Genomic DNA, 9,918 nt, shown 5'->3' with positions numbered 1-9,918 from the left:
TCATCACTATTAAATTCAATCTAACTCATAATTGAAATCCTAATCTCTATTCTGACAGGGAGGAGACAAACAGTATGAAAATAACATTTATGTGACTTTTTTTTTTAACTTTCTACCAAGAAAGTCACGAAAAATTATTTTTCTAAAAAAAATATTTTCTCTATTAACTTTTACTTGTCACATTTCTATTGACATACCCATTAATACAAGAATGATTAACATGACTATTATATCAAACTACCTTATTAATTAATATTTAGTATTAAGCCTTGAAATTTTTTTGGGGAATTATATTCCCCTCAAGCACCCACGGTAATAAAAATATATCATCTGATCAGGATAGAACAGTTTACTTCAACAAAATAGAGTTACCTCAAATTTTGCAGAAATGGCTATAAATCACATTTGAATTTTAATGAAAAGAGTAGTAAACTTAGAAAAATTATTATTGAAAATCTTTCTATTTATAAATAACAAAGGATAATACAAATGTGTTTATTGTGCCTTATTAAAACCTAACAATTAACTTCCGTTTAAAATTGAGTTAGCAATCAAAAGAAGCTTCCAAGAAGATGGTGTTTAGCACATTTAAAACCTAACAATTATCAATGTAAATTATGTTAAGAATTGTGAACATGAAAATGGAATGACGTGAGAATATTTAATTGCTAAAAAAGAGAGGCATATATTTTACATATATAGAAAATTAGATAGTATTTGAAATCAAAATAACTTCGACCACCAAAAATAAGAACAAAGCAAATGATTTTAAGACTTTTATGCTTGAATCGACTATCAACGTTACGATAAAATGGTTGAAATTCTTTTATACACACTAAATCAAATGTATTGAATTCAAGAGGTCATTCTCATGAATGCCTTATTTTAAAATCATGATCTTTAATTTTTATACTTCAAATCAAAATAATTTGAACATAAAAAAAAAGTTTTAAAGACTTTTATGTGCTTGAATTAACTTTATCGGAGAAGCTTGATGAACCGTTTAAACTTATAAATTTCAATTTCATATTATGTCTTGAAATTCGAATAAGACTCGCAATAAAAAAAAGGAACTTTCGCATATAGCCAATCAAAAATAGCCTAATTACGCTCCATAACTATAGTTTGATAATTACAATTCGTAGCTATATGTTAAAGGGAGGAGAGAGGCGAGCAAGATTAGGAGAGAGAGGAGAGAGGTGAGTGAGAGAGGGCAGAGAGTGGGAGAGGTGAATTGTATATGTATATCGGTTAGATAATTGTATATTATACATACGAATTTGTATATATGGCAAGCGAGATTGGGAGAGGGAGGAGAGAGTCGAGCAAGATTGGGAGAGGGAGAAGAGAGGCGAGAGAGAGAGGGCAGAGAGTGGAAGAGAGGTGAATTGTATATGTATATCGGTTAGATAATTGTATATTATACATATGCATCTGTATATATGGCAAGCCAAAATGGGAGAGGGAGGAGAGAGGTGAGCGAGATTGGGAGAGGGAGGAGAGAGGCGGGCGAGAGAGAGAAATAATTTGTATAATTCGCATCTCATTTGTATAATTCGTGGCTACGTTTGTATAATTGAGTAATATAAAGTCTGAAATTATACACATATGATAAAACTTGAAATAATAAATTGATACAAACATAAACATATGAACTTTAAACAGTTATACAAAATATATTATACAAATTACATTATATAGATTATATTATACAAAATCCGAAAACTACACGTTTATACAAACTTTATAAAGTTATACACAAAAAAATTGAATGTATATAGTGACAACTGAAAAAATCAAAGAAAATCATCATCATATAAAAATATAAACCATCGTATACAAATACAAATCAAACAAAGAATTGCTAGTTGCGAATTATACAAATGTGGCGAATTATACAAACCTGACTAATTATACAACTCGAAGTCAACCCACGTAATTAAAGGTTAATGTTAATCGCGAGTGGTAATTATAGCAAACTATAGCTATGATGAGTAATTAAGTAGTATAAGTTTGCTTAACCGTGTAATTTTTCCTATAAACTATGGTGGAGAATATTTTTTTTAAAGGAACTTATAGTAGTGTAAGAGTTCCAAACTTTAATATTTGACATGAGTTGTTAAATTGGCTATTTGATAAACTTTTATAGAGAATCAAGCCCAAATCACAATTTATAGGGTAAAGGCATACATAGCTGATTGGAGAACCTTTAACAATATTGCTCATCTAGTATTTATTTTTTATTTTTTTGAAGAGCGTATCGAGTCAAATCTAGACAAATAAAAATGAACGGAGAAAGTATAAAAACATGGAGATTACGACAAACACTTATCATTATGAAACATATTACCCAAAATCACTTATATTGGGCTCAAATTTCCTTAAGACTTCATCAACTCAAGCCAATTTCAATATTTAGCTTTATGGTGTCAAAATGAGCACAAATATATGTAACACGTTCATAATTTTATGGATTGGGCTCAATATAGTTTGAATTAGGTTTAGTCTCAACCCTATTAAGTTGTAATTCATTTTAAAAGAATCTACAATTGAGGCTAATTTAATCTCTAATTTCAACCTGTTTTAAGACTCTTTATTTGTATTGATGTAATGTATGTTCCCATATTGAAGGTATGAATTACTATCTATTTTACATCTTCTAGAATTTATCTATCCATTTGTAACTTTTTTTTTAATTTTCTTGAGTGAAATTCAAATTGTGGTTATAGAAGTTAAATAACAATATGTTAAAATTATTTAGATTAAGCACGTCAAATTGGGTGGGTCATGATCCAACCCAATTTATATTTCAACCCATTTTAATATCTCCAATTTCAACCTGCTCATTTGACAACCCTACTCAGCTTTATTTTCTAGGACAAATTACTTAACTACACTCCTTACTTACCTTAATATCAATTTATCCCTACTTATTTCAAAAAATTCAAAAATCCCTTATTTACCTATGTATCCCGCATGTATCCCGTGCACAACACTATGTATCCCGCTATGTGGAATGTATCAAACGCTATGTATCCCGTGCACAATGCTATGTATCCCGCATGTATCCCGTGCACAACGCTATGTATCCCGTGCACAACGCTATGTATCCCGCTATGTGAAATGTATCAAACCTAATGTATTCCGTGCACAACGTTATGTATCCCGCAAACATCATTTTTAAGGGATTTTTGGTAAATAGAAAACTAAAAGGGATAGGATGTTATTTAGTACTTATAATATGTGGTTCCTATAATTTATACTATTTTCTACCCATAAAAAAATATATTATGTGGTAACAAATTTTTCTTTTGTTCTTGCAAAAATATGCATTCAGAGTCACTAAAGCCTTTAACAACATTTATATATAGTGTTTGTCATAAATATTTATATTATATTATTACCGCTAAATATAATATAACGACAATTATATTATTGCCACTAAATAATTGCCGCAAAATTCTTTATTTGTTTTAAATGACCATTTCAATAGCCATTTTTCATCAATTTAATTGATTTTTACAATTTAAACAAAATAAAATCATAACATGAAAACTGTATTAATACACAAAACAATGTATAAATAATACAAACATTAGTTATACATAGACTGAAAAAATATACCAAACAATATATTATATTGATTTGGTATAAATATTCAATGTTTTTACTCTTACTAGCTAGCAAAGCTTGAGTTTTCACAAAGAAACATCAAAATACAAAGAAATAAGCATATAAAAAAAATCAAGAAAACTTAAAATATTATATATACAAAAAAGAACTTTCAACTAGCCTATACAATTAAGAAATATCAATTGACTCTCCTTAAATAATGATGACTCCACCATTATTACTATCTTCCATCAACATATATGATATCAAATTCTTGGCCAAAAATTTGAGTTGATTGGAAAAAAGGTTCACTCAAAAGGACAATGTAGGGTTTCATTATAGAAGAAGTGGGGTTCATAGAGTTGTGTGTTTTTTTGGGCAGTTGGAATCCATGGTGAGGGCCACATATATATAGTTCTGTTGGGCTTGGAAACAACAACCCCAATAACCTACTGTATTCCATAAGTGCAGTATAAAAAAAAAATTGTGTATACATAAACCTTACCATTAAAAGATGTAAAGAACTTGTTTGGACTTGAAAATAAAGGAAAAACTATTCGATCTAGCGATGTTGGTCCACATATTATTTTTTGTAGTGATACTTTTAAAAAGTTACCTAACTTAGTGATATCATGCAATTTTATAACATATATACACATATACATATATTTGTATATTTAAAAATCTTAATCGTCACTTCCTACACATACATGATATACAGTTCGCTACATATACATACATAGGGGTGTTCACGGTGTGGTTTGGGTCGGTTATTGGTCAAAACCAAAACCAAACCAACTTAATCGGTTTTAAAATTATCAAAACCAAACCAAACCAAATATAATATACATTTATCGGTTTGATTGTTTTCGGTTTTGGTTTGGTTTGGTTCGGTTATTCGGTTATTAACCATACATAAAAATAAAAGAAACAATTCATTCAAAACGTGAAAAAAGTGACAACAATCCATTCAAACAAAAAAAAATAGTTAGAATGACTAGCATTACAAAACTTTCAATTATTGAATTTACTAAATAAAACTTCAAAATTCACTATTTTGGCATAGAAGGAAGAGATAATGACATTTTCAATCTCACAAAGAATTTCCATAGACACTCATATACATGAAACCAATAAGAAAAATGTTTTCACCTTGAACATTTTTTCTTTCATAAGTAAATTATAAATAAATTTGATGAAACATATATAAAATCTTTAAAGTTGTTTTTTAATATAATATGTTATGTATGTATAATAATAAAATTTATGTATATAACTTGTTGGTTCGGTTTGGTTATTTCTTCGATTTTTTCCGAACAAAACCATAACCAAACCAAATACTATCGGTTCTTAACAATCTAAAACCAAACCAAACCAAAACCAAAATTAAATCGGTTTGGTTTGGTTTTTCGGTTTGGATCGGTTTTTATCCAAACCATGAACACCCCTATACATACACATAATAGTTACCAAAATGAGTGCTGATAACGCTTTTTATGAAATTTTCGAAAAAAAATAATTCCTAGGTCCTTCTTTGGCAATTTATGTGTCCTTGGACTCATTCTAGTGCCATGGCCCATGTTGTTGTAGCCCAAGAAGGAGACAATTGGGCCTACATATTTCTCATTTGTAGACAATCCATTGTCCAAAATTCTTGCATCTTATTGACAATGGACCCCTTACTCCACCATCCTTCTTGTACTCTTGTTTCAATTAATTGGTTTATTAAAGTTTTCCCACCACAAAAGGAAAATTAATTTTTAAAAAGAAAAAAGGATGTTTGGTCTCATCCCTCTTTAAAATTTCAAAATGTAAGATGGGAAAAAAACAAAAGGCAATAATATATCTTTCAAGTGTTTTTTAATTGATTCATATATATTTTTGGTGAATAAATGTAATTTTCAAAGATAGACATACCCTCACACAATAAAAGAGGTATAAAAAAAATATATAGCACTACTAATCTCGTATATATTCAACCAAACGCGATATAAAATAATCTCACAGTGTTTCTAGAGTAATTTAAAAAAAGAAATAGAAAAAAACAAGTAAACAATAACTTTTGACATATTTTTGTTCTTTCAAATGCTTATATGTTGGGAACATGTTCAAAAAGAGAGAGTTGTGATAGAAGTATTTTAAAGAAAATAATAAATTAAAAAATTTATAAAAAAAATATGATAGAAAGTTAAAATAACATGACTTGATTTTAGAAGTACTTGATATTAAAATAAAATTTCATTGACTCAATTTGCTTGTTACTATGCTTAATTTTTGAGAAAGAATATGCTTCAAAATCGAATTAAAATCTGACAAACTGAATCGATAATATTCAAAATCAAACTAAACCATCTTATAAGCAACCTGCCCTTCAAACCCTTGTTTTGAGAGAATGGATAGTTAGTTAAAAAGATCAAGAGAGAGTAAGATGCTCAACTACTTTCTTATGAGAAGTTAAAAAAGAATAATGATACTTTATGATATATATAACAATAATTTACCCTAAATTTATATACTTTCACATGTAAAAAACATTCTCATTTTCCATTTTGCTCAACTATCAATATTATTAATGCAATAATCAATAGTTATCTACTTTTTTTTTTGATGTTACATAATCATCAAAAGTTTCCAACTTTTTTTACCATTCAGTGAGAGTGTAATACCTGTATTGAATCTCGATTAATTTGATTCACACAATTTTAGAGTTTTTCATTTTGTGAAAACGACGTTTCCAATAAGATATTTTTTATTTATTGACTTTGAATTTGAGATCTCAAATACCAAACTAATGAAATTAATTGTCACTTTTCTAAAGTTATGAATATCATGGCCATAATAACATATCCATCCCACTCATAATCAACAATGACCTCCCCCCCCCTCCCCCCACTATTGACTTTTAAGAAGATAAATAAAATTCAACTTTTGTAGCAATTTATTGTGGTCCCTTTGAGATAATTATAGATTGTTCAAGCAAAGATAAATTTAGAGGTAATAAAAGGAAAGTAAAAGGAGGTTGATAATTCTTCATATGAAGATTTTAAAAAATGGTTTTGATGTTAAATGTATTTATAATGTGCATAGAGTTACCTGATACAAAAAATCTCATATTTCTAGAAGATTCTACATGTAGGCAATATAATTTTTTATATACCCAATAATATAACTTTTGAATAAAGGATTGTAAAGAAGAATATTCAGATAACCATCATTCAATTTATATTATGTTGCTCCGTCACAATCTGTAATTATTGAAGATACATATATTTGAAAAATGAAATAATCAAAATACACACAAACTGATATAAAAAATATTTGACTAATGTGTGGTTTCAATTATACTTACATGTTCTCTTGTGATATTACTTCACATTGAAATGGTTTCATCTACCAGCATTGATGTTTCTTTACTATTCATCACATCTCCAAGTTATTAGTAGCTCCAAAAGGAGGAGTCCAAAGGGATAGCATGATCCAAATTCATTTTATTTTTTGAAGTAATAAATTATGTTGTTCGAATACTTCAAAAATTCTGTCAATTACGTGTTAAATCCTTCAAAAGGTAATGCATTTTTGGAAGATCTGATCGATACAATTGTGACAACATTTTGAAAAGACCAAACAACATAACAAACAGAAAGTTTTGTTGCTCGAACCCTTAAAAAAACATTGTTGTACCATATTGAATCCTTCCAAAATACAAGATGTTTGATGAGTTTAACACGTACCTGTTAATATTTTTGAAGAATCCGAACAACATAGATAGAAACTGGATCAATGCGATCCCTTTGGATGCCTCCTTAAGTTGCTGTCAAAATCAAGAAAAAATATCTTCATATTCTTCTTCTTCTTCAAAGTTCATAACTTTTAAAAGAGAAAAAAAAAAGGGAGAGTTGAAATTTTGGGATTGGAGACATAAGAAAGTGGCCAAAGAGTGAGTTAATATATAAAAGAAAAAAAAAACAAGTGCTTTAGCAACATTGAATTATATGCTAAAAATTAGTCTAACTTGCACTTAATTTATAGTCTTTCAAATTATTATTTTTTGGCAAATCATGAGAAGAATTTTCTTGTCTACCCATACAGGTAAAAATAAATAAAATTAATTTAGTAGACCCCATTCCTTAACAAACTAAACAGCCACATGGGAGCAAGGGTTTACAATAGCGGGTCACCATCCTTTCCTAGTCAATTATTTATTTTGTCACTACTGGTTGTGATGGCGGGAGTAGTTAATACGTATTCTTTCATTATTAATTAGAAATTACAGATCAAACTTTGATAAATAGAGTCATTTATTTTTGTTAAAAAATGCTTCTAATTCAAATTAGTCAAATTAAAAATAAAAAAAATAATTATTTATTTTGTATTAACTAATAAATGTGGTGGGGGACATGGAGTGATTAATATCCTTAGTTCATAATTAGATGTATCAATATCGAGCTTTGGTCAGAATAGAGTTATTTTGAATTGAAAACACTTTAGTCTCAAAGTGCTTTTCTGAACGAATCGAAATTAATCAAACTAAAAGCAAGAATCAGACACCAAATGAGAACCTATTTTTTTATTTCTTTAAATCCTTGAAACTTCCATATACTATGCTTATTTCTTAAGGAATATGAATCCTCTTTCTCTTTCTTTACGTAACTAATCACATTATTACAAATTAAAAAAATTGGGTTAATTTATTTAAACTAATAAAAAGAGACATTGTAATGATGTTATCATATAATTGAGTCAGAAACACATGTAATGATGGATACTGTTAGATCTGACCATATGGCTAGCTAATTAATTAAGGTGCTAAATAATATCCAATTTTTTATGGTGGTCAAAGATTTCATGACATAATATTGCTCGATATGTGAGTGTTTATCAGAAATAATTTCTTAATTCTCACAAGATAATAGTAAAAGTCGTGTTGCATACAATATCATCATTCTCAAATTCCACTAAATATGTTATTATTGTTATCTGATCTGATGTATATGTTTGTGATTTGTTGCTCTATAGAGATATATTAATCGACCTAAGTGAAGATCATTTTTTTCAAAATTATTGATTTGGCTCGATTCCTATCGTGAACGAAAATAACCCCATTTATTATGAATACTTACTTTGTAATGATTTTATAGCGTAAAAAATGTATTATATTGTCACACATTAAAAGTAAGATATTTTAATTAAAAGGGACAAAGGACATTAATGATGAGAAAGTGGTTAAGTTACAAATTAATTATTCCATAGCTCATGCATGTTTGTAGTTAAAACACATTTGACCAAAAAAAAATAATCTTGGTTAGAGAAATAGAAATACATAATTGAAGAAGATATGATTTTGAGGTGTTAAAAAATTATTTTAGTCAAATCTCATTACGAATACTGAACATGGAGAAAAAAAGAGGTTAATTAAACTACAAGCATGTAATAGTGGTGAGTAGTGATATGGAAAGGAAGAATAAGGAACAATTTATGAGGAAAAAGGGTTGAAAATATTTTTTTATTAATAAGGGAATCAAAAGTATATTTTAAGGTTTATTCCTAGTATTCTTATATTAAAAAAAATAACGCAAAAAGGTAAAGAATAATTTTCCGCTCGACAATTTCAAATAATATTAATTTATTATGGATCAATTATAAATTAAAGTGAGAAGGTATAATTAATAAACTATGATCTATTGATAAGAGAAGTATTGTGTATGAAGACATATCAATATTCATTAGTAATATAAATAAATTAATATAAGTGCGAATATTTTTTTTATCATCAATAAAATCCTTTAAATAAAATAGTAACTTGTTACACTCTTTCTTTAATTTTGAAATCAAGTTTTAATTTTAGTTTTTAAATATAGGCAAGTTAATAAACTATATATGAATAAAAAGAGCTGAACGACAGTTAAAATGAAACGATCGAAAAAGTATATAAAACAGCTTTAGTAGCTAAAATGTTTTGATTAATTCAGGTAATTAATATTAGTAATCTTGCTTTTTTTCCCACGCCTTGTAGACAACACTAATTATAAGTTCATAAAAAAAAACACTTTCAATTGTATGTCAAAACACTTATTATTTCCTTTACAAAGTATATGGAAGACTAATTATGAAACTTCATAATGCTCATACAGACATGTCCATTCTAAATAAATAAATTATAAAGGGTCAAATTTGTTTTTTTTTTTAAAATTTATTCGGTATCCATTACTTGTGTTAGAGTTCAATTAAGTTTAAGTTTGCACATTGCAATATTTATTTTCGAAGGCAATGTTTTTAACATGTTTTTTTTAATTTTTTTTTATTTTA

Source organism: Solanum verrucosum, unplaced genomic scaffold (genome assembly GCF_900185275.1).
Source record: "Solanum verrucosum unplaced genomic scaffold, falcon-dt-bn FXZP01000049.1, whole genome shotgun sequence".
Taxonomy (NCBI): Eukaryota; Viridiplantae; Streptophyta; class Magnoliopsida; order Solanales; family Solanaceae; genus Solanum; species Solanum verrucosum.
The sequence above is the reverse complement of the archived record's forward strand: the minus strand, read 5'-3'. Positions refer to the sequence as shown.